General features: G+C 39.4%; 1 protein-coding gene across 3 annotated transcripts in view; it reads left to right on the top strand.

Annotated features, from left to right (window-relative positions):
* Positions 1-21,768, top strand: part of FHIT (fragile histidine triad diadenosine triphosphatase) — a 1,443,778-nt gene that overhangs the window by 353,935 nt on the left and 1,068,075 nt on the right. The window contains exon 1 of one of the 3 annotated variants that reach the window (XM_080926903.1): positions 15,989-16,118. The exons of the other annotated variants lie outside the window; for them this stretch is intronic. The gene's annotated coding sequence lies outside the window, so the exon portion shown is untranslated. Of the gene's footprint in view, positions 1-15,988; positions 16,119-21,768 lie in introns of those variants that run through there. 3 annotated transcript variants of the gene reach the window in all.

The raw sequence follows: 21,768 nt of genomic DNA, 5'->3' as shown, positions 1-21,768 counted from the left end.
GAGAAAGCCATGGGTGGTTATCAGAAAGCGTGTTCAATGGTTTTAAATCTTTCTTCCTGCTAGGGAAATCATCTGAAGGGAAGCATTTGTGTGTTTCTGCCTTTTCTTCATCCTCTTTTGTTCTGCCTTGCAGATTTTTTTTTTAAATGAAACTGTTGGGCATATGGTCTCTTTCTCAGTTTCTCCTTGTCTTAGCCCCTCTAGAAACTGTAGATCTAGAAAAATCCAACAGTCAAGTTGATTGCCAGGTTTCTAGAAGCATTCAGAGGCCTCAAAGCTCAAACTGAAGGAGAAAACAGTTGCAGGGTCTTTTGTAGAACTGCCCCATGCACAGAAAAGTAAACCATCAATCTTCAGTTTTTAAGCATTAGATCTGTTTGTTTGATTTTATTTTATGTACATATTTTATTTTATGTAGTGTTTCACCTACATGTATGTTTATGTACTAGCCACGTGAGTGTATACAGGGGCCAGAAGAGGGTTTGGCTCCCCTGGAACTGGAAGTAATGGATAGTTGTGAGCTAGCTCATAGGTTCTAGAAACTAAAACCCAGTCTTCTGATAGAGAAACGAGGACTCTTGACTCCTGAGACATCTCTCCAGCCCAGTGATCTTAAGTTGCAAACAGGGAGGGGGGAGTTAGGTGTGTTTGTATATAGACTGACAGGCAGAAGTCCTGACCTCATGTGAGTTGCTGTTCATCTTCCTTCTACTGTTACTCCTGAAAAGAGCTAAGTATATATGAAGCCATCATAAATTTGATTATTACTTCCTTGGATATATAACTTGAGCTCTCAGGGTGGTAATTACATTTGTATACTCTTTGGATCATTCTGAGTGACAATTTCTTTTTTAAAAAATGATCATTATTTTGAGTTATAATTTTCTGTGTTCAGAAATCTCAGAAACCTAAAAATGTAATTGGCCAACTTATTAAAATGCAGAGGAGAAGGGAGATGAGGGCGGGAAGGGGGGCGGGAGGGGGCGGGAGCTGAGGGAAGAGAGTGTTGCCTCACAGGAGAGCAGCTGACCTTCCCTCACAGTGTCTCACAGGCATGCATCTCCTGAAGACATATGTGAAGTGGTTCTCTACTGAATTTCTGGGTTTAGAGACCCCTAAGCTGGACAAGTCATGTCAGAATAATTTGCTTCCTTCCTAATGTTTTCAGTGTCTGTGAAGTTGTTCGCTGTCTATGAATGTTTTCTGCAGTAGTTGCTCATGAAAGCCACAAAGTCTGAAAGCATTTCCTTATAGCAAGGACTGAATACCACAAGCAACAAAACAGGCACTTAAGTAAAACTAAAGCTACCATTCAGGGGTATGTCACCCCTAGAGGCCCGCATCAGACAAAATATAACAGTGTTTTTCAGAATGGTTTTGCAAGGCATGTTTGCATGCCTCTACCACAAAAAAAGTTTTTGCAATCAGTTAACTTTCTATTTGCTTCTGTATATGCCATTAAACAAATGTAAAGGAGTATTTTAAGTCTTGATGTATACATCAAATGTGCCACTATTTCTGCCTCATGGACTCTCTTGAAAACAAGATTAGGTTTAGAAATATCTTTGTGTGTCTAAAGAATTTGTTATTTAAAAATAATAATATTGAGTGCTGCAAAGGCCAACAGACTTGTGGGTGGTCAGGTCTTTTGCTGACCATTCGACAGTACAAAGCCTGAGTGGGGGAGAGAATCATATGAGAAAGAAATTTCCAGGAGCTTTTCCTAACGTAGTCACATAGTAGCAGCAGCATGTTCGTTACGATGTCATTCTAACATTTTTAGTTCCACTGTAAAGACAAAGGTGAAATATGCAAAACTATTCTGATATAGCTCACGAAAAGGATTCCTAAGTAATAAGAGAAGCAGCATGAGGTGCAAGGCATGCCAACCTTGTGTGCGTGTGGGCGGGATCCGGAGGCAGGGGTGATAGTGAAGGGAGGTCAAAACCGGACTCTCGGTGTTCTGAAAACTGCTATCCAGGCTGCAGCTATGACGTCGTTTTTAGATAATGTATCTCGAGTTCATTGACACAGGTAGACGTTATTAAGGAAATACCCTATCCTACACAAACACTTGGACAATGTCCAGGGTGTCATAAGTGTATGCAGAGTGACTATTTCCTACACAGTTTTTCTGGAGCAGGGCACTGTCATTTGCCATTAATCGAGGTTTGATTTATGAAAGAATTCTTTTCTTCCAGATGGAATATTATTGTCCAGTCTGTGAGACTGAGCAGTAGTGGAGTTTGCCTCTTTGTATTTTTTCATGAAGCTGGTGAGCAGTTACATGAAATTAATATATCCAGTGTCATCCCATACTCTCCAAAGGCCTGAGCTCTGTGGGAACCAGAGTTAGCTAGTCTGTGAGAGAACAGAACACAGGAAGTTAAGTGACATGCTGTGTTTCCATATGACACTGTTATATGACATAACTGACAGGCTAGGTAATGTAATACCAAGGCCTTCTAATGAGATGACCTTGTCAGCAGAAATAAAACTCCAAGGTTCTGGCTGCATACAACTGTGTCCCACTCTGCATGTAAGATGCTGGCTCCCTCTAGGCAAACCAACAATACGTAGACTTTTCCCTCATGAAGCTTACATGGCTCTTGCCAACAAGTACAGCTCTTCATTCTTCCTCAATAGCTCCTTTCCTGTCCTGGAAATACGTTTCTATTTCCTCTCATTTCTGGTAATCTCCTCAGATTATCACCAGATAGCCAACATAATTGGCTTAGCAGTTTTCAGTTCTTCTTGCCTCTGTGCCTGTTTTAGGCAGCCCATCATGGAGGAGATGCCTGGTAGAGGAGGCCACTCACCTCATGGTAAACAGGAAGGGGAAAGAGAGGAAGAGGAAGAGCTAGGGACCTCGTGTTCTGCTCTAGAACAGACACCTAATGATTTAACCACTTCCCAAGAGGCCCTCTTCCTAAAGATTCTAGAAGCTTTTACTCACACCATAGGCCAGAGACTAGACCTTTTTCTATACATGGGCCTTTGGAAAACATCTAAGAGTCAAACTATACTACAACTGAAAGCCATGTCCTTTGGACATATTTGGTTTTAGATGTTTAAATCTACCCATAGCACTCTAGAATATTTTTGATATCTATTTTCTCATTTCTAAGTGTATTCTCATACTCACATACACTGTACACTGCAGGAATCAGTCAAAGAGCAAGATCAATTTATGATCAGGACAAAAAAGATGATAGACACTGTGGGGAAAGTAGATTACAGGTTACCGGAAGGGTTTGTTTAGATGTTTATGAAGTTTACCATGGTTATTTATGAGAATTGAAGTCGCTTCGTGTGTTATTCCATCATACTCACACAGAATCTTAAAGCAAAGTGCTGACGGCTCTTTCTGGAGAAGGATGTGCAGAAAGGAGCACCCTCCCTTTTGGTATCAGACGTGAGTGATTGAAGTTATATCAAATCCTGTGAGAAGCGGGTGCAGCAACCTTCAGAAGTAGAGCTCTTACTTTAACTGTGCATTCTTCTTGTGTACATTGATACCTCCAGGTTTCCTGTGAGGCCCTGACATTGCACTTTCTTCTCTTCAGAACTCCCCTGTCTTCCTCATGCCGAGGTCGCTTGAGGTTGAACAGTCATGTGTGCTCACTATATAGTTCCTTAGGCAGAGTCTGTAGATTTCAGTTTAACCCCCTAATCTGAGATGGCCTTTTCTGAACACTTAGCATTTAGTGTTTGTAATTCCAAGGCAGGCAATCACTTTCTGCATGTGTCTGGATCTGTGAAAGGTACTGAGAGGCAGAGAATTAGATCTGCACTCCCTGGGCTTATGATTACCTTTTTATTTCCACCAATGCTGTACTCACTAGCTATATTTATGTCTCTGAGTAAGGACACACTCTATGTCCATAACCAATACCCTTTCCATTTCACCGGAGCTTGACTTATTTCTTGCTACTTGGAACTAAGGGCATAATAGTCTGTACACTGCAAGCCATTAATATATAACCAGCATTTCAGGAAGATCAAGATTGGTGTCATATGTGGGATCAGAAGACTTCAGGAAAATCCTATCTTCATGTGTAAACTTTTCTGTCTTTTTGAAAAGGTTGTATTTTATTTTAGTTGCATGTGTGTGGTATGTGTACAGAGATTCTTCTAATGCTGGTGTTGCAGCTGATTGTAAGCAACCCAATATGGCTGCTAATAACCAAACTCTGGTCCTCTGAAAGAGCAGGCCACCCTCTTAACTGCTAAGCTACCGCTTTGTACCTGTTATGGCTATTTTTAAATAACCAGTAAACATTCTGATCTTTATGTTGTGTTATGAGAATCTTTCTTTAACTAAAGGACCAATCTGGCATTGGTTTCTGAGGACTTAGTTAACCCAAATATCTAGTCAGAATGACAGATTCATTAAAATGTTTAAAGATCTAAACTCATACCATTCTAAATTTCAAGTAACTACTTCAGAACTACTTTCCCCTCATGCTCCACCTTTTCTCTCAAACAATGTTTATTCAAAGTATTTGAACATAAGGTAGGCCTTTGAGTTTGCTCTTGATATTTTAGTGTATGTCATAAAATCACCAGTCTGAAACTGAAAATAATATGTAAAAACCAAACTATTTTATTGTATCTTTAAACTCTAGTTCTGGTTACAAGTCAGTTTCAAAGACAATTCACTTAAGGAGGTTGATTTGGAGTGCTAAGGTCAGTGTAAAGGGTCTAACTAACATCCATTGTTTTGTTTCCTTGGAGACTATATTCTACTCGTTGAGGAACAGCTCATTACAGAGCAAGTAAATGGAGACTGCATCCCACCTAATAATTGATCAGAATCTGTCACTGACATCTAGAAAACTGAAAGGCCTGTTGTAAGAGACAGATCTTTTGGAGACTTTGCACTCCTTATTGGCTGCTTCATAGTACTGAATTTTATAAAGCCCAAGCAACTAAGACAAGAAAGAGGAGTGGCAGCCATGGAGCAGTAAGTGTAATATATGTGGAGAACATGAAATTCATCAGAAAGTGTCTCAGTGTAAAATGGGTTCACTTCAAGGGAACTCCAGGTGTTTATTTGTGGCCATTTGGCTGTGAACAAAGCCTTCACAAGATCTGAGTTAGGTTTAGAGATTAGGAAACACTGCTTTCCAAATCAAAATGTATGGCTTGTGATGTTGAAAGAAAAGAACATGGAGAAAAAAGAATGCTCTGGCAAAGTCATCGACAATACTGTTATTCTGAGATCTGTTGTAATTACCCATGGGGTGCAGCTCATTGTCTGGCCATCCTCTGACTCTTTTTCTTTTATTTTAAAGAATTCTAGTCCTATTAAGGTATGTTATACCAAGACACACTGTAGCAGGCACAGATTTGGCATTGAGAAAATCACATAGGGTGTGATTTATAAGTAACTAGTACTCTAGTGCTGTCTCTATTTTTCCACTCCCAAGAATCTTGCTCTTTAAGCTGAAAAAGGCTGAGCTATGCTGCAGTAACAAATTAATCCCTGAATTAAAGGGGCATAAGGCAAAGGCAGGTTTATTTCTTGTTCGTGGTGAATCTCCATCAAATGTCAGGGGAGCCTTTCTAACAGTTATCACACAGCCACCCAAGCTGATAAAGCCACCAATAATCTGCCATCTCTAGAAAGTTATAGTATTCAGAACATGTGACCTTCATAGAGAGGAGAGACTGAAGAATATAACAGAACACCCCCCATTTAGTTCTGAAACATTACTTTTTGTTATAACCCTCAGACAGATAGAGCTGGTCACATAGTCTTTCCTGACCTAAGAGTTGTATGGGAGTCTCCGTGGCTGGACCACAGGAGAAGGAGGTGTGGTGCTGATGGTGTGTATAATACTGTCCACCATACTTAAAATTTCTTAGGACTTTCTTCCTCCCTAAAGCTTGTCCTGATCAATGCAGCTCTCTCTCTCTCTGCTTTGAAGATCTGTTAACACCCATGCATTCCTTTCACTTGGCATTTAGCCTTCACTGTCTTTGATATGTAAATATTCTGCTTATACATACCAGTGAATTTGAACAAATACCTTGCCTTTATGATGTCTCTTTCCTATAACTTTGTTGCCTTGAAAACAGACAAGATTATTTATTTATTTGTTTTTATTAACCTAAAGTGCCTTGTATGTTCAGTATGAGCAAATCTAGCTTATGACCGAAGCCTGTCATAGGGCAGAGCACAGATAGGTAAATTTACTAGGTTTATTTAAATTTATTCTTTAATGTACAGTTAAAGAAAGAAGAAAGAAGAGGCTGTTTGTAAGGGATAGATCAAGAGTCCTCTCTCTAGTCAATGAACAATCTATTATGGGTTCATACTGCCAAGGACCACAAACATTTCAGCACAGAATACATTGACTGTTCTGGTTTCTGCTCAGCTAGAATGAAATGTGATGACCATGTAAAAAAAAGGACCCACGAGTTGAAGTAAACAACTTAAGCAGTCAACAGGGAAAAGGAAAAAAAAAATCATAGAAACCTAAGTAATGACGAATCCTTGGAAGAAAAACTACATGAGAGATTCACATGCAGCATGTGAGGCCTGGCACAAGTCTAGCACATGTGACACTGGGCACAGGTCTGATGGGTGGTTGTGAGCTCGATGCCACCAGGCAGAGCTTAGGGATCCTGTTAGAGTAGCGTCTCTTGTTGTAGAAAAACGAACACCCAAACTCACCCACCTGAAAGCACAGGAGGAGTCAGACATTTGGGGCAGGCTAGGAGGAGTGGTCCTGCCTCCAGACCAGGTTGCTGGCCATCTGGAAGCTTGGCTGGGGCTGATGCACTTCTAAGACATCTTACTCCTGTGCTTGGCAGATTGTTGGGAGTTGTTAGGGTTTCTATTTCTCCTCCTATGGGCCTCTTTGTGGCTTCAAGAATATCTTTCTCAGATGGGAGCAGCTTATATCAGATTAATCAATTTGAGAAAGAAAATGGAATATAGTCTTGAAAGACTAGTAAGTATTAGTCTCCACATACCTGTAAAAGAGCATGCTGGTGAAGGAGATGAGCTTTGTTCTGAATGGAAGCTGACAGATGAAACTGAGTGCTAGCAGAGAAACATCTTTGCAGATGAAGTATCATACTCCCTACCCTTTCACAGAGGGGGATTCTTATTACAAATAACATCGGGTGCATTCCTCCAGAGATTGACATTCTGAAAAATAATTCTTGATGGATTCTTGACTTTAATTCCAGCACCTGGAGACAGAGGCATGTAGATCTTTATGAGGGATACATAGAAAGACTCTACCTCAACAACAGCAAATACTTGAGATAATAATAAATACTGGGGAAATAAGTTCATTAGCAAAACAATTGCCTTCCAAACATAAAAGTTTAAGTTTGCTTCTAAGAACCAGGACATGACAGTGTGAAGGGAGACAGACAGACTCCTGAACTTGCTGGCCATCTAGCCTATCCTACTTGGGAAATTTCAGACCAGTGAGAAACCGTCTAAAAAAGAAGGTTGACGATGCCTGAGGTATGACACCTATTCACCGTCTGGCTTCCACACACCTGTCCCCACACCCATGACATGTAGGCTGATACCATTTCTCAGCTATTGTGAGTAAAGCAGCAGTCTGCATGGGGTGAATCTTTTGGGTACATATGCCTTTAGTACTCCTGAATCACATGGGTCTGGTTTGAGGCTTTTTCTGTGTGCATGCCCAAGTTCCCAGGATGACTAGCAGCGAATAAGTGTCCCTGTTTCCTTACAGTCTCACTAGTATTCTAGTGCTTCATATCCTTCATATTTTCAGGTGTATTTATAATATTCTATGTGTAGGAGTATTCTGCACATATAACTATATTTGCACATCATGTCTAGTGATGGCAGAGGCCAGAAGAGGTGCTGGATCCTCTGGACCTGGAGATGTGAATGGTTATGATCACCATATGAGTGCTGGGGACTGAACCTAGATCCTCTGCAGGATCAGCATTCACCGTCATTACTGGCTCAATCATCTTTCCAGGTCCATCCTTTGTGTTCTTAATGATCACAATTCTGACTGTGGAGATGGGCTCTCAAAGAGGATTTAATTGCATTTTTATAGTGTCTAAGAATACTGAGCACTTTTACAAATATTTATTGGACATTTAAGAATTGTCTGCCTCATAAGCTTATCTGTTGATACAATAATACTATGTATTTTGTATTACTCTCAGTTCTCTTCATAATTTCCCCTTCTGTTTTAGTATTTATACTTTAATTGTTTCACTGTTCTGCTTTTAAGTGTGTCTCATTAGATTTGCAGATTGTTGGCTTGTTTTGTCATTTTGACCTAGTTAACTAAATTGACCAGCTTTTTATTTTCTTGCTTGTGTTTGGTTTTGACTTTGGCATTTGGTCCCTTAATTTTTTTTCTCTCTAAGCTTTGAATGGCTTTTAACTTTTCCCACTAAACAAAAACAGAAGTTTATGTTAGAGCTACAGTTAGAATTTTGTATCCCGGACTTTCCCTGGGTTGAGCAGCACAGCGGGATTTTGGCCAAATTGGGCAAGGGTACAATATTTCCACTTACCCCTTCTCACTGAAAAAGAGTGGGAGAAAGGTTAGTCTGCGGAGCCAGCGGAGAGCCAGCGTGCAGTCCCCCAGTTCCCCCTCGCCACCTCAGCTTGCTCCAGGTGACCAGTAACCCTGCATCGGCTATTCCCAGCCGGACAACAAGGAGTGAGGAACCGCACTCACACCATCCACCACCAAGAACAGCAGTGAGCCAGCGGTGACCCAGCAGTGACCCAGGGGTGATCCAGGGACACTTGTCTGGAACAGCAGTGAACCAGTGGTGAGCCAACGGTGAGCCAGCAGTGATTCAGCAGTGATCCAGGGACACAAGACTGACAACAAGATGGCAAGTGGAAAGGGAAAGAACAAACCCCAGGGAAACCAAGACAACCTGGCAACACCAGTACCCAGCTCTCCCAGCACAGCAAACAGCAGAATGCCAAACACATCAGAAAAAAAAGACACAGACCTAAAATCATACCTCAAGATGATGATAGAGATCCTTAAACAAGAACGGGAGGAAAAGCACAAAGAATTAGAAGCTTTTAAAGAGGAAACAAGAAAAACACTCAAAGAACTCAAAGAACTAGAGGAAAACAGAACCAAAGAGATGAAGGAATGGAAGAAGGAATTTAAAACGGAAATGGCCACAATAAAGAAAACACTAAAAGAGATAAACCTAGAGGTAGAACACCTAAAAAAGAAATCAGGAATCACAGATGCAAGCATTTCCAGTAGACTACAAGAGATGGAAGAATCTCAGGGGCCAAAGACAACATTAAAAACATAGACAAAACAGTCAGAGGAGATGCAAAAACCAAAAATCTCCTAACCCAAAATGTCCAGGAGATCCAGGACACAATAAGAAGACCAAACCTAAGGATAATAGGAATAGAAGAGGGTGAAGAATATCAACTAAGAGGCACAGTAAATATCTCCAACAAAATCATAGAAGAAAACTTTCCTACCCTTAAGAATGAGATGACCATGAGCATAAAAGAAGCCTACCGAACTCCAAATAGATTGGATCTGAAAAGAAATTCCTCTCGACACATGATAGTCAAAACACCAAGTGCCCAAAGTAAAGAAAAAATATTAAAAGCAGTAAGGGGAAAAGGCCATGTAACATATAAAGACAGACCAATCAGAATCACACCCGATTTCTCAACAGAGACTATGAAAGCTAGAAGAGCCTGGACAGACAACTTGCAGACCCTAAGAGAGCACAGGTGCCAGCCAAAGCTGCTATACGCAGCAAAACTCTCAATCACCATAGATGGAGAGACTAATATATTCCAAGGCAAAACTAAATTTACACAATATCTGACAACAAACCCAACACTACAATGAATTATAGGTGGAAAACCAATTAAAACAAGGGGAACTAGATCCTAATAAAAACTGGAAATCCCCTAAGCAAGAAAACCAAAAGAAGAAAGACATACAGACACAATTCAACCTTCAAAAGCAAAAATAACAGGAAACAGCAACCACTATTCCTTGATATTTGTTAACATAAATGGACTCAGTGCCCGAATAAAAAAATATAGGCTATCAGACTGGATACATAAACCAGACCCAGCAATTTTTTTGCATACAAGAAACTCATCTCCGAGACAAAGACAGACACTATCACAGAGTAAAACGGTGGGAAAAAACCTTCCAAGCAAATGGCCCCAAGAAGCAAGCTTGAGTGGCCATTCTAATATCAAATAATGTAGATTTTCAACCAAAAGTTATCAAAAAAGATAAGGAAGGACACTTTTTACTCATTACAGGGGAAATTTGTGAGGAAGAACTTTCACTCCTTAACATATATGCTCCAAATAAAAAAGCACCAATTTTCATAAAAGAAACCCTACTAAAGCTCAAAAAATACATTGCACCCCACACAATAATAGCAGGAGACCACAATACCCCACTCTCACCAATGAACAGATTAGGGAAATAAAAACTGAACAAAGATACTGTAAAACTAGCAGAGGTTATAAACCAACTGGAATTAATAGATATCTACAGAACATATCATCCTAAAAAAAAAAAAAAATACACCTTCTTCTCAGCACCTCACGGCACCTTCTCAAAAAGTGACCAAATAATTGGTCACAAAAGGAGCCTCAATAGATATAAGAAGATTGAAATACTCCCATGCATCCTCTCAGATCACCATGGTCTAAGGCTGGTCTTTAACAACAAAGACAACAAAAAGCCCACAAACACATGGAAACTAAACAACACTCTATTAAATGATAGCAGGGTCGAAGAAGAACTAAAGATAGAAATTAAGAATTTTCTAGAATTCAATGAAAACGAAAACACAACATACCAAAACCTATGGGGTGCAATGAAAGCAGTACTGAGAGAAAAACTCATAACTCTGAGTGCTTCCAAAATGAAACTGGAGAAACTTCACAGCACAGCTGAAAGCTCTAGAACAAAAGGAAGCAGATACACCCAAGAGGAGTAGACTGCAAGAAATAATCAAACTTAGGGCAGAAATAGAACAAATAGAAACAAAAAGAACCATTGAAAGAATCAACAAAAAGAAGAGCTGGTTCTTTGAGAAAATCAACAAGATAGATAAACCCTTAGCCAAACTAACTAGAGGGCAAAGAGAGAGGATCCAAATTAACAAAATCAGAAAGGAAAGTGGAGAAATAACAACTGAAACTGAGGAAATTCAAGAAACCATCAGATCCTACTACAAAAGCCTATACTCAACAAAGCTGAAAAATCTGGAGGAAATGGATGAATTCCTAGACAGATACAAGTTAACAAATTTAAATCAGGACCAGGTAAACCATCTAAATAATCTCATAACACCTAAAGAAATAGAGGCAGTCATCAAAAGCCTCTCAACCAAAATAAGCCCAGGGCCAGATGGGTTTAGTGCAGAATTTTATCAGACATTTATTGACGACATAATACCAATACTCTCCAAACTATTCCACAAGATAGAATCATATGGAAAACTACCTAACTCATTTTTTGAGGGTATAATAACCCTCATTCCTAAACTACACAGAGATCCGACAAGGAAAGAGAACCTCAGACCAATCTCACTTATGAACATTGATGCAAAAATACTCAACAAAATCCTTGCAAACCGAATCCAAAAACACATCAAAAAGATCATTCACCATGATCAAGTAGGCTTCATCTCTGGCATGCAGGGATGGTTTAACATACTGAAATCCATCAATGTAATCCACCATATAAACAAACAAACAAACAAACAAAAAAAAAAAAAAAAAAAAAAAACCAAAACCACATGGTCGTCTCACTAGATGCTCAGAAAGCATTTGACAAAATTCAACACCCCTTCATGTTAAAAGTCTTGGAAAGAATAGGAATCTAAGGCCCATACCTAAACATAATAAAAGCAATATACAACAAATCAACAGCCAACATCAAACATAATGGTGGGAAACTTGAAGCAATCCCACTAAAATCAGGGACTATAAAAGGCTGTGCCCACTCTCCCCCTACCTATTCAACATAGTACTGGAATTCTTGGCCGGAGCAATTACACAGCAAAAGAAAATCAAAGGGATACAAATTGGAAAGGAAGAAGTAAAAACATCACTTTTTGCAGATGACATGATAGTGTACTTAAGCAACCCCACAAATTCCACCTGAGAACTCCTACAGCTGATAAACAAGTTCAGCAAAGTTGCTGGATATAAAATTAACTCAAACAAATCAGTAGCCTTCCTATATTCAAAGGAAAACATGTGGAGAAAGAAATTAGGGAAAAGATACCCTTCACAATAGTCACAAAAACTATGAAATACCTTGGTGTGACTCTAACTAAGCAAGTGAAGGACCTGTACGACAAGAACTTCAAACCTCTAAAGAAGGAAATCGAGGAAGACCTCAGAAAATGGAAAGATCTCCCATGCTTATGGTTTGGAAGAATCAACATTTTAAAAATGGCCATCTTACCAAAAGCAATCTACAGATTCAATGCAATCCCCATCAAAATTCCAACCTAGTTCTTCAATGAGTTGGAAAGAGCAATGTGCAATTTCATTTGGAATAACAAAAGACCTAGAATAGCAAAATCTATCCTCAACAATAAGAAAACATCTGTGGGAATCACTATCTCTGACCTCAAGCTATATTACAAGGCAATTGTGCTGAGAAGTGCATGGTACTGGTATAGGAATAGGCATGTGGATCATTGGAATAGAGTAGAAGATCCAGAAATGAGCCCTCATGTATATGGTCACCTGATTTTTGACAAAGGAGCTGTAAACATTCAATGGAAAAAGGACAGCCTATTCAACAAATGGTGCTGGTCCAACTGGCACTCAGCATGCACAAGAATGAAAATAGACCCTTTCTTATCTCCTTGTACAAAGCTCAAGTGCAAGTGGATCAAAGAACTCCACATTAAAACAGGTACACTGAAACTATTAGATGAGAAAGTAGGGAAAACCTTAGAACTCATAGGCACAGGAGAAAATTTCCTAAACAGGACTCCAATAACTCGAGCTCTAAGGTCAAAATTTGGCAAATGGGACTTAATGAGATTGCAAAGTTTCTGTAAGGCTAAAGACACAATCATGAAAACAAAACGGCAGCCAACAGAGTGGGAAAAGACCTTTACCAACCCCACATCAGATAGAGGCCTAATATCCAAGGTATACAATGAACTCAAAAATTGAGATACCAGAGAATCAAACAACCCTATTAAAAAATGGAGTACAGACTTAAATAAATATTTCTCAATTGAGGAATATCGAATGGCTGAGAAACATCTAAGGAAATGCTCAACATCCTTGGTCATCAGGGAAATGCAAATCAAAACAACCCTGAGATTCCACCTGATACCAGTCAGATTGGCCAATATCCAAAACTCAGATGACAATAGATGCTGGCGAGGATATGGAGAAAGAGGAACACTTCTCCACTGCCTGTGGGGTTGTAAACTGATACAACCACTCTGGAAATCAGTATGGCGGTTCCTCAGAAAAATGGACATAGTACTACCTGAAGACCCAGTTATTCCACTTCTGGGCATTTACCCCAGAAACGCTCCAACATACATCAAAGATACATGCAGCACAATGTTAATTGCAGCTATATTTATAATAGCCAGAAGCTGGAAAATACCGAGATGTCCTTCAGTAAATGAATGGATACAAAAATTGTGGTACATTTACACAATGGAGTACTACTCAGCTATCAGAAACAATGGCTTAACGAAATCCTTAAGAAAATGGCTGCATCTAGAGAATATCATCCTGAGTGAGATAACCCAGTCACAAAATAACAGACATAATATGCAGTCACTGATAATGGGATACTAACCCCAGAAAGCTCTGAACACCCCAGAAACAACTCACAGACTGTGTGAAGTTCAATATATATATATATATATATTAGTTAAAATAGAACTGTATCACATCCCCCTTTCTTTCTTACAGCCCCTCCAAGTTTCTCTCCTATCTCCTCAAATTAATAGCCTCTTTTCCTATATTATTGTTACATATATACATATGTGTATGTATATGTACCCACAAATACTTAATTACAACCTTATAAAAATGTATTCATATACTTTTATGCAAAAATGCTTAAAAATCTGTACATTTATCTTTGTTATTTAAAATAAAATTAAAAAAAAAAAAGAATTTTGTATCCGTTTTTTGTGTGTCAGGAGTTAGTTCTTGCCCATGGGGTGACTCTCAATTTGGAGCCGTCATTGGTTGGCCATTCCCTCAGTCTTTTCACTGTCTTTGTCCACACACGTCTTGTAGGCAGGACACATTTTGGGTTGAAGACTTTGTGGGTCAGTTGCTGTCCTTATCTTTCTACTTGGATTCCTAAGGCAGGCATTTCTTAACGACAGCAATTCTGTTGCCCAAGTAACATCTGGCAATGACTACAGCCATGTGGTGGCTATAGCTTCCAGGAGTCCATTCATGCTGCTAAACATTCCACAATTCACAGAACAACTCTCATTAGCAAAAAACATTGTCGTCTCAGCTTAGTAGCAACCAGGTAGGGAAACTGTAAGTTAAGTTGACTATTGTTGTAAGGAGCACCCTCTAACACAGTGTGATTGTTGTTTGTTATGATGAGTCTGTATTATAGTCTTTCTGTGGTTGCATTGAGCAGACTATAGTGTAACCCAGCTGCTGTGAGCGGCATCGTATGGCTCTTCAGCGGTCTAACAAGCTTATTTTAACTCTTCAGAACTCCCTTACAAGTCAGTTGTGACTCTTCTAGAAGGTTCTGAAGTTGGATCTATATTTCTTCCACCTTGTAACTGCAGTTCTTCAGCTGGTCAAAGAAAGAAGAAGAAAACAGTAAAAAGCCAGTCGACAAGTAGCGATGTGTTGTTTGGCACATTCTTGAAAACCAGAATTCAGTCATCTGAGCCCACCTAACAGTAAGAGACATTGCAAATCTCTAGCATATGTCCAGAAAAAGATATATCAACATAGAACATTAACATCAAAGACTTAAGCTCTTCCATGCTAGGCAAGAATAATACAATTTAATGTAGCTGTTACTAGCCGAGTACTTTACCCAAGTTCATACAGAGATTAACAAGAATCCCAGAGCCAGACTCAGATCTATCTCTTCCCATAGAATATGTATTTAATCACATGTTAGTTAGAAGAACTGAATATATTTTGGGGCCAGCAGGATGGCTTGATATCCATGTAAAGGCACTTGCTGCCAAGCCTGACAACGTGAGTTTGTTCCCCAGAACCCACACAGTGAAAAGAAAGAGAGCTGACTTCCACAAGTTGTCCTAGGACATTCGCTCATGTGCTGTAGCATGGGTGTGTATCACATAAACATGCAAACACACCCACACATACATGCATACATACTAGCACATACACACACACTAAATGCATTTATGTATGTAAAAAAGAATTGAGTCTATCCATTAGTAGGGCTTTATTTTCATGAAAATGACAACCATAAATTCCATAACTGTAGAATATTTCAGATTTCTTAAGCAGCTAAAACATCCTTCGTGAAGAGCTGCTGATACCTTTTAGGGAACATCAATATGCAGATTGCATCCCATGTTTTCATCTAGATCACAAATGAATAGACCGGGAGAGATAAATATCACAGGAGACAGCTATCATAGTGCTTTCAAATCATCTTGTTGCACTTAGGCATTGCAGACTGTGATTATATATATATTTCAAAAAAAAGTCACTGGGAGCCCAGAGGGATGGCTGGCAGAGCCAATGTGCACTTCTAGGTTTCTTCATGGCACACCTGAATGTCCTCAAGGCCACGGGGTATCATACAGCTGGGTGTTTTCCTCTAAAGTGAATAAGTGAATGGCAACTTCTGTTCTATTGATGAGGTATTTATAATTATCTCAACTCAGTAGTGGGCTTCACAGCAGATTTAACAGTTACAGCAAGGCACCCATCAAAGTGTCTCTTTTCAGGTGGGATCATGATGAATCTTATTGTCACAGAGCAAGGTGGGAACCAGAAGCCCTTGCTTCCTCAGGCTGCCTTGACAGAGGAAACCAATAGAGAAGTGATGTGAGCAGGTGCCACTCCAGCTTTGGATGAAGCTACAGCTGTAGTTGGATCTGCTCCCACTGACTTCCAGGTAGACATGATGCTCTGAGCTGTGCTGTTCCCATTGCTGGCCTTTGCTTTAACCATGTCACAGAGGAGAATCTCTCTATTTTATGAGTTCTCTTTGGTGCTGTTTAAATTGAAATAATATTATTGCTTAGGTGGTTTGTAATATCAGACAAATTTATTGAGTTCTTTTGCTTATCTTCTCTTCTGACTTTTTTTTTTCTACTAATTCTAGTTTCTGTGTCCTCACACTGGAGATTTTAATCTGAGTACCAATGCATGTTTATGAGGTACTAAGAACTAATGTGTGCTGCTTCACAATGGTTTTATTCAAGTTGTATTAATATTTCTCTCCTTAAGGCCAATCACATGGGTGCCCAAGAGCATCTACTTCAAAACAGTGCTGAATATTTAGTAGATGTTTCTGAACACTAGTTGTCTCATCATGTTCTTAAATATATTCTATGAGAGCTTCAGGATGGAACTCAATGTCTTGATGGGTTCAAGCTCTCTAAGTGACGATGGTTATGCTCCAACCTAATCTGCTATCAGGCCTCCCTTTCCTGCTCCAAGGCTAGCACTAGGCCAGAATGAGGATCAAGGAAGACACAGACCTTTATAACTGTAAGGAGACCCTGTCAGCACTTAAGTTCTAGACCTGTCTGGGACAATTCGCAATGACAGCACAGCTCATCACCATGCTAGCTAACATTTGTGCTGCTCGTCCAGTCTCTTGATGGAGTTAAATTTATATTGTTTGTTTCCTGATGCTCATAGAACAAAGAGGCCCATGAATACTCACTGTGTTTGGGCTATGCTAAAGACGCATGCTATCTCATTTATTCTTCACAACTCCACTGGGATGCCTTTGTCCTTATTCCTACTTTGTATATGATGAAAGCCAAGGACGAAGGGATAAAATCCTGAAACTGATCAAGAGAAAAGCAGAATATAAACCCTGGCCTGGTTGATTCCTCACTAGTGCCCTATCCACAGTTGTGTAGAATTGTGAAACATGTTAGGAAGGATCCTGATTTTACATTTAGGCCTAACTAAAACAGTGAAAGGTGTATCTAGACATCAAAGTCACCCCAGACAAATGTTTGTACTGCTATGTACAAACTAGTCTTTCACTATGAGCACATGGCGTTATATTGTGTGCTCCAAACTGAGTGAACAAAAAAGACATAGCACCTCTCTTCATGAACCTTATAGTATAGAGGGCATCGTCATTAAGTAACCGGTCACTAGTGTGATGTTATACAAAGAAGAGAAGAGTGCATGTGGACAGCATTCTGTAGCAACCTGGAGACTTTGTTTGTAGAGGCACAGGGTAGGCTTCACCTCTCTGCAAAAGTAAAGATCATTCTTAGGATCCATGTGTGGTGGGTATTCATGAAGCAAGAATAAAGGAACAGCATCTGGGCATCTGGGATTGGGCTTGTCTCTGAGCCTAAGGGAGGACAGTCTCTGAGATGGTGCCTGTCCCTGATTGAAAGATGACATCACCAGGACCATGGAGAGAATAGAATGTAATTGGGAGATGAGAGGGAGTCAGGTCTGTGGGTTCAGATAGAATTTAGCAATTTTATCACAGAAGTGATGCTGAGCTATTGCAGCTCTTGGGGAAATTCAGATAAACCTGACATTCAGAGTTTTGTGAGTACTTTGACTGTAGAATGAAGATAGATTTCAGCAGAGGGAAACTGGAAATTGTGTGCTGGGGTTACTGTAATCATGCTTATCTAAGATTTGATGCATCTACCCTGGTGCAACATATCTGCTGTGTCTTTCATAATGTTGAAAGCAACAACTGGGTCCATGTCCCAGTCTGTCTGCAAGGAAGCAAGCTCCTCTGTCTGGCTTGACCATCCCAGTAGATACCTCGGGGTTCACACACTTCATCTGGAACACCACCATGTCAGCCTCATTTCTCCTCATCCAAACAAAGCAGATACATATCCAGAAACACGGAACCTTTAGCCCTGCCCCTCCATACCCTGAACCCAAGCGTCCGTATGAGTTTCTGAAAATTTTCTTGCTTGTTTGACTTTTCTTCAGTTGGAGTTACTTTGCTCACTCCTCTTATGGGTGGTAAATAAGGACATCCTTGAGGGTAGAGAGAGGAAGGAATATGCTCTAGGCTCTGGGAAGCTCACCACTAGGCACTAGAACTCTCAGGAGAATGCTGCTGGGTATAATTTGCAGTTATTGTGGAATGTACCTTCTGTATATCCTGAAGAATATAAAATTGATGATCAGAAGCATGTGAATTCAAATTCTTTCAACTAAAGTAACATAAAACTCAAGGAGTATTTGTAAAAACCCCCAAAATATTTGTTTACTTATAAGATGAGAGTTAGAGAGTCTCAGAGTTCATTTGGTAGCCCAGTGATGTCATGGGCATTGTAGTGTCTTTCATCCTTGATATCTTTTATATTTTGACCTCATGGTCAAAGCATAGCTGCATAGCTCTAAGCAGAAAGATTTCACATGAAATACATCTAGAAAAGAAAAGAAATTTCATACAGATGAGGACTTTCTTCTCATAAATTAAAGAAACAGTTATTCTTGGAAGTCTCAATATATTTTTGTTCTTTGGCTATATATAGAACCTGACCATATGAGAATCGCTTATTGGCAAAGCCATGCCAACAAAAGGATCTGGGTTCCATACCAACATTAAAAACAGAGCTTATTTTCAGTAATTTACTAAAAGAAATTACCATGGCTGTCAGTCAACCTGTAGATTCTGTAAACAAGGAGGGAGAATCTTATTTGTTTCATGTGCAAGGAGATGCCTCACAATGAAACATCCATGTCAGTCCAACAGAAAGGTGGTGGAAGGAAGGTACAGAGATTGAAGGAAGGTATATAGATGATGAAAAAGAGGAAATTAGCCTTAGCACACAGTATTCCCTGCTAAGCCCCTGGCCTTTTCTGCTCCTATGGCTCCCAGTGAGTTCTTGATGCTATGTAAAACCGAAGGAAACAAACCCACCCACACACAAAGAAAACTGTCTATGTTTAAATCAATGTTAGGTTATTAATCAGGGTGGTATTCAACACTTGCAGGCTAAGGCAGGAGGCTCACTGTGAGCTTGAGGCCAACCTGAGATAAAGTGTGCACCCTTGTCTCACATAGGAAAAGAAAGAGAAAACATAACTGCTTCTCCCCCAAATCACAAGCTTACCAAATCACTATGTCCTATATAGGAAAGGCTAAACGATTCCGGAATCCAGCATGTATGCTCTACCATAGAGATGAGCCTTGTTTTCTCCTGAGGTTTATTACCCTCAGAAGAAATGAGCTTGCTTTCCACTTGACTTTTTTCTACTGTTGCTTTCAAAAGTGACATCTGGCATAAATGGCCTCACCTTGTGATCGTTCTAGGGATATGAAGACGTCATCAACTGGGCTTCGTAGAAGGAACAAGGAAATTGAATACAGAGTCAGGTATGATTTCAGGGTCTGTGACTTCACAAATCCCAAATACTGGATGTTGATCTAAACAGACCTTTTGAAAATCACTTTGAAACCTCTACAAGAAGTAGGAACATCATAAATTGATCTGGAAATGCAGACATGTATGAAGATGGATTTTTATTTAGTGGGTAAGACCTGCTAACATTTTATAAGTTGGTATTTGTGCCTTCAGAGACAAGCTTCTGAGCAGCATCAGATGAGTCTGCTCTGGAAAACTACATGCAGCAGTGAATAGTGCATTTCACACTGTAGACACAGGTGTAGGAGTCTGAATCCAGCACACAATTCCAAACATTTAACTCCATCAATGAGAGTCAAAGTACAAGTACCTGTAAGTAGCTGTTTAACGTCTTCTTCTCTACAAGTTGACCATCCAGACTTTTCAGTTCCCTTTCATCTTTTTTTTAAAATTATTGAAAGGGGAAACAGAGTCTTTCAAGCTGCCTTGTGGCTGGCATGTCTAACTAGTGTTCAATCTGCTCTCACAGCATCCTCCCTGACCCTTCCATCTTGACATAATACCAAGTTTCCAACACCCACCAAGATCTCTGGGGTGCATGATGGAGTACATAATGATGGCTCATGAAAAAAAAAAATCACCCTTAAGAGGCAAGGGGTTAGGTGGCAGATTGATGTAAGTAATTACTCTCTCCTCTGGGTTTAACACTTGTACCTCTCAGGGTTCTTTCGAGAAACAGAACTAGGTGGGTATTTATAAACATGTGGAAAGATTGAGTTTGATGGATTGTCTCATGCAGTTGTGGAGGCTGAGAGAATTAAGAACTGCTAAAGGCTCTGACTTGCTGAGGGTTAATCTATAGGTCAAAGTGCTTCTTACCCAGCATGCCATGCTTCTGTTACAGTGTTTGGAAAAGACAAAATAAAGTCCCAATGTGAGACTGCCTTCTTCCTCACAGATTTTTTTGTAGTCAGGACTTCAGCTTTCTAGATGAGGAATGACAATTAAATCCATTCAGGCTAAATATTCATGCCATCCAAACCATTGTCACAGAATGTGAGAGTATTAAGGATTCCAGTACCCCAGGACCCAACTGAAATAATACAAAAAATTAATTCATAGTGCATATGTATAATATTCATAGTATATATGGAGCGCTGGATTTTAGCTTGTCTTTTGAAGGCTTATATTAAGCCTACATCTCGAAGTGATTAAGTAAAATACTATATATTAATATGGCATTAAGAGATTTAGGTCTGCTTGTTTTCTTTTTGATTCAATCCAGGAGATTTCTTTATGGACAGCCCCAACTATGATACACACACACACACACACACACACACACACACACACACACACACACACACACACACACACACATATATATATATATATATATATATATATATGTTCATTAAATGGGGAAATACTGGTCCTGAAGACATTGAAAGGTTCTACAGAACCATCATCTTCTGATTTTTGACACAAAGCATAATATAAAAAGTATTATTGATATTGAACATCTACGCTGATTAAAAGTTTTGTTGGGTATAGTACTCTAGGCTGTAATCTGTGAGCTATTAGAGTCTGTAGTGTATCTGTTTAGGCCTTTCTGGCTTTGAGAGTCTCTACTGAGAAGTCGAGTATAGTTCTAATAGGTCTCTTTATATGTTACTTGATCTTTTTTCCTTTCAAGTGTTAATATTCCTTCTCTGTTGTGTGTTTTTAGTATTTTGATCCTTATATGCCAAAGGGACTTTTTCTCTGATTTATTCTATTTGGTGTTCTGTATTCTTTTTTATAGGCATCTCTTTTCATTAGGTTAGGAAATTTTTCTTCTATGATTTTGTTGAAAATATTTTCTAGGATTCTCCTTCCTCTATTCCTAATATTCTTTTGTATGTTCTTTTTATAGTGTCCCAGATTGTTGGATGTTTTGTTTCCCAGATATGCTGCATGTTTTGTTGATTTAACATTTTATTTGAATAATGTGCCCATGTCTTCAATGCCTGATATTCTCTCCTTAATCTCTTGTATTCTGTTGATGAAGCTTGCCTCTGGGGTTCCTATTAGAGTTTCTACATTTTTTCCATTCACGGAATTCCCTCAGTTTGAATATTCTATTTCCATTTTCTGGTCTTGAACAGTTTTATTAATTTTCTTCCACCATTTGTGTTTTCCAGAATATCTTAAGGTATGTATCCATTTCCTCTTTAAGGATCTCTCTAT

This window comes from Micromys minutus (assembly GCF_963924665.1).
Source record: "Micromys minutus genome assembly, chromosome: 12".
Taxonomy (NCBI): domain Eukaryota; kingdom Metazoa; phylum Chordata; class Mammalia; order Rodentia; family Muridae; genus Micromys; species Micromys minutus.
Note: the sequence above shows the minus strand (reverse complement) of the source record. Positions and strands in the feature narration are given on the sequence as shown.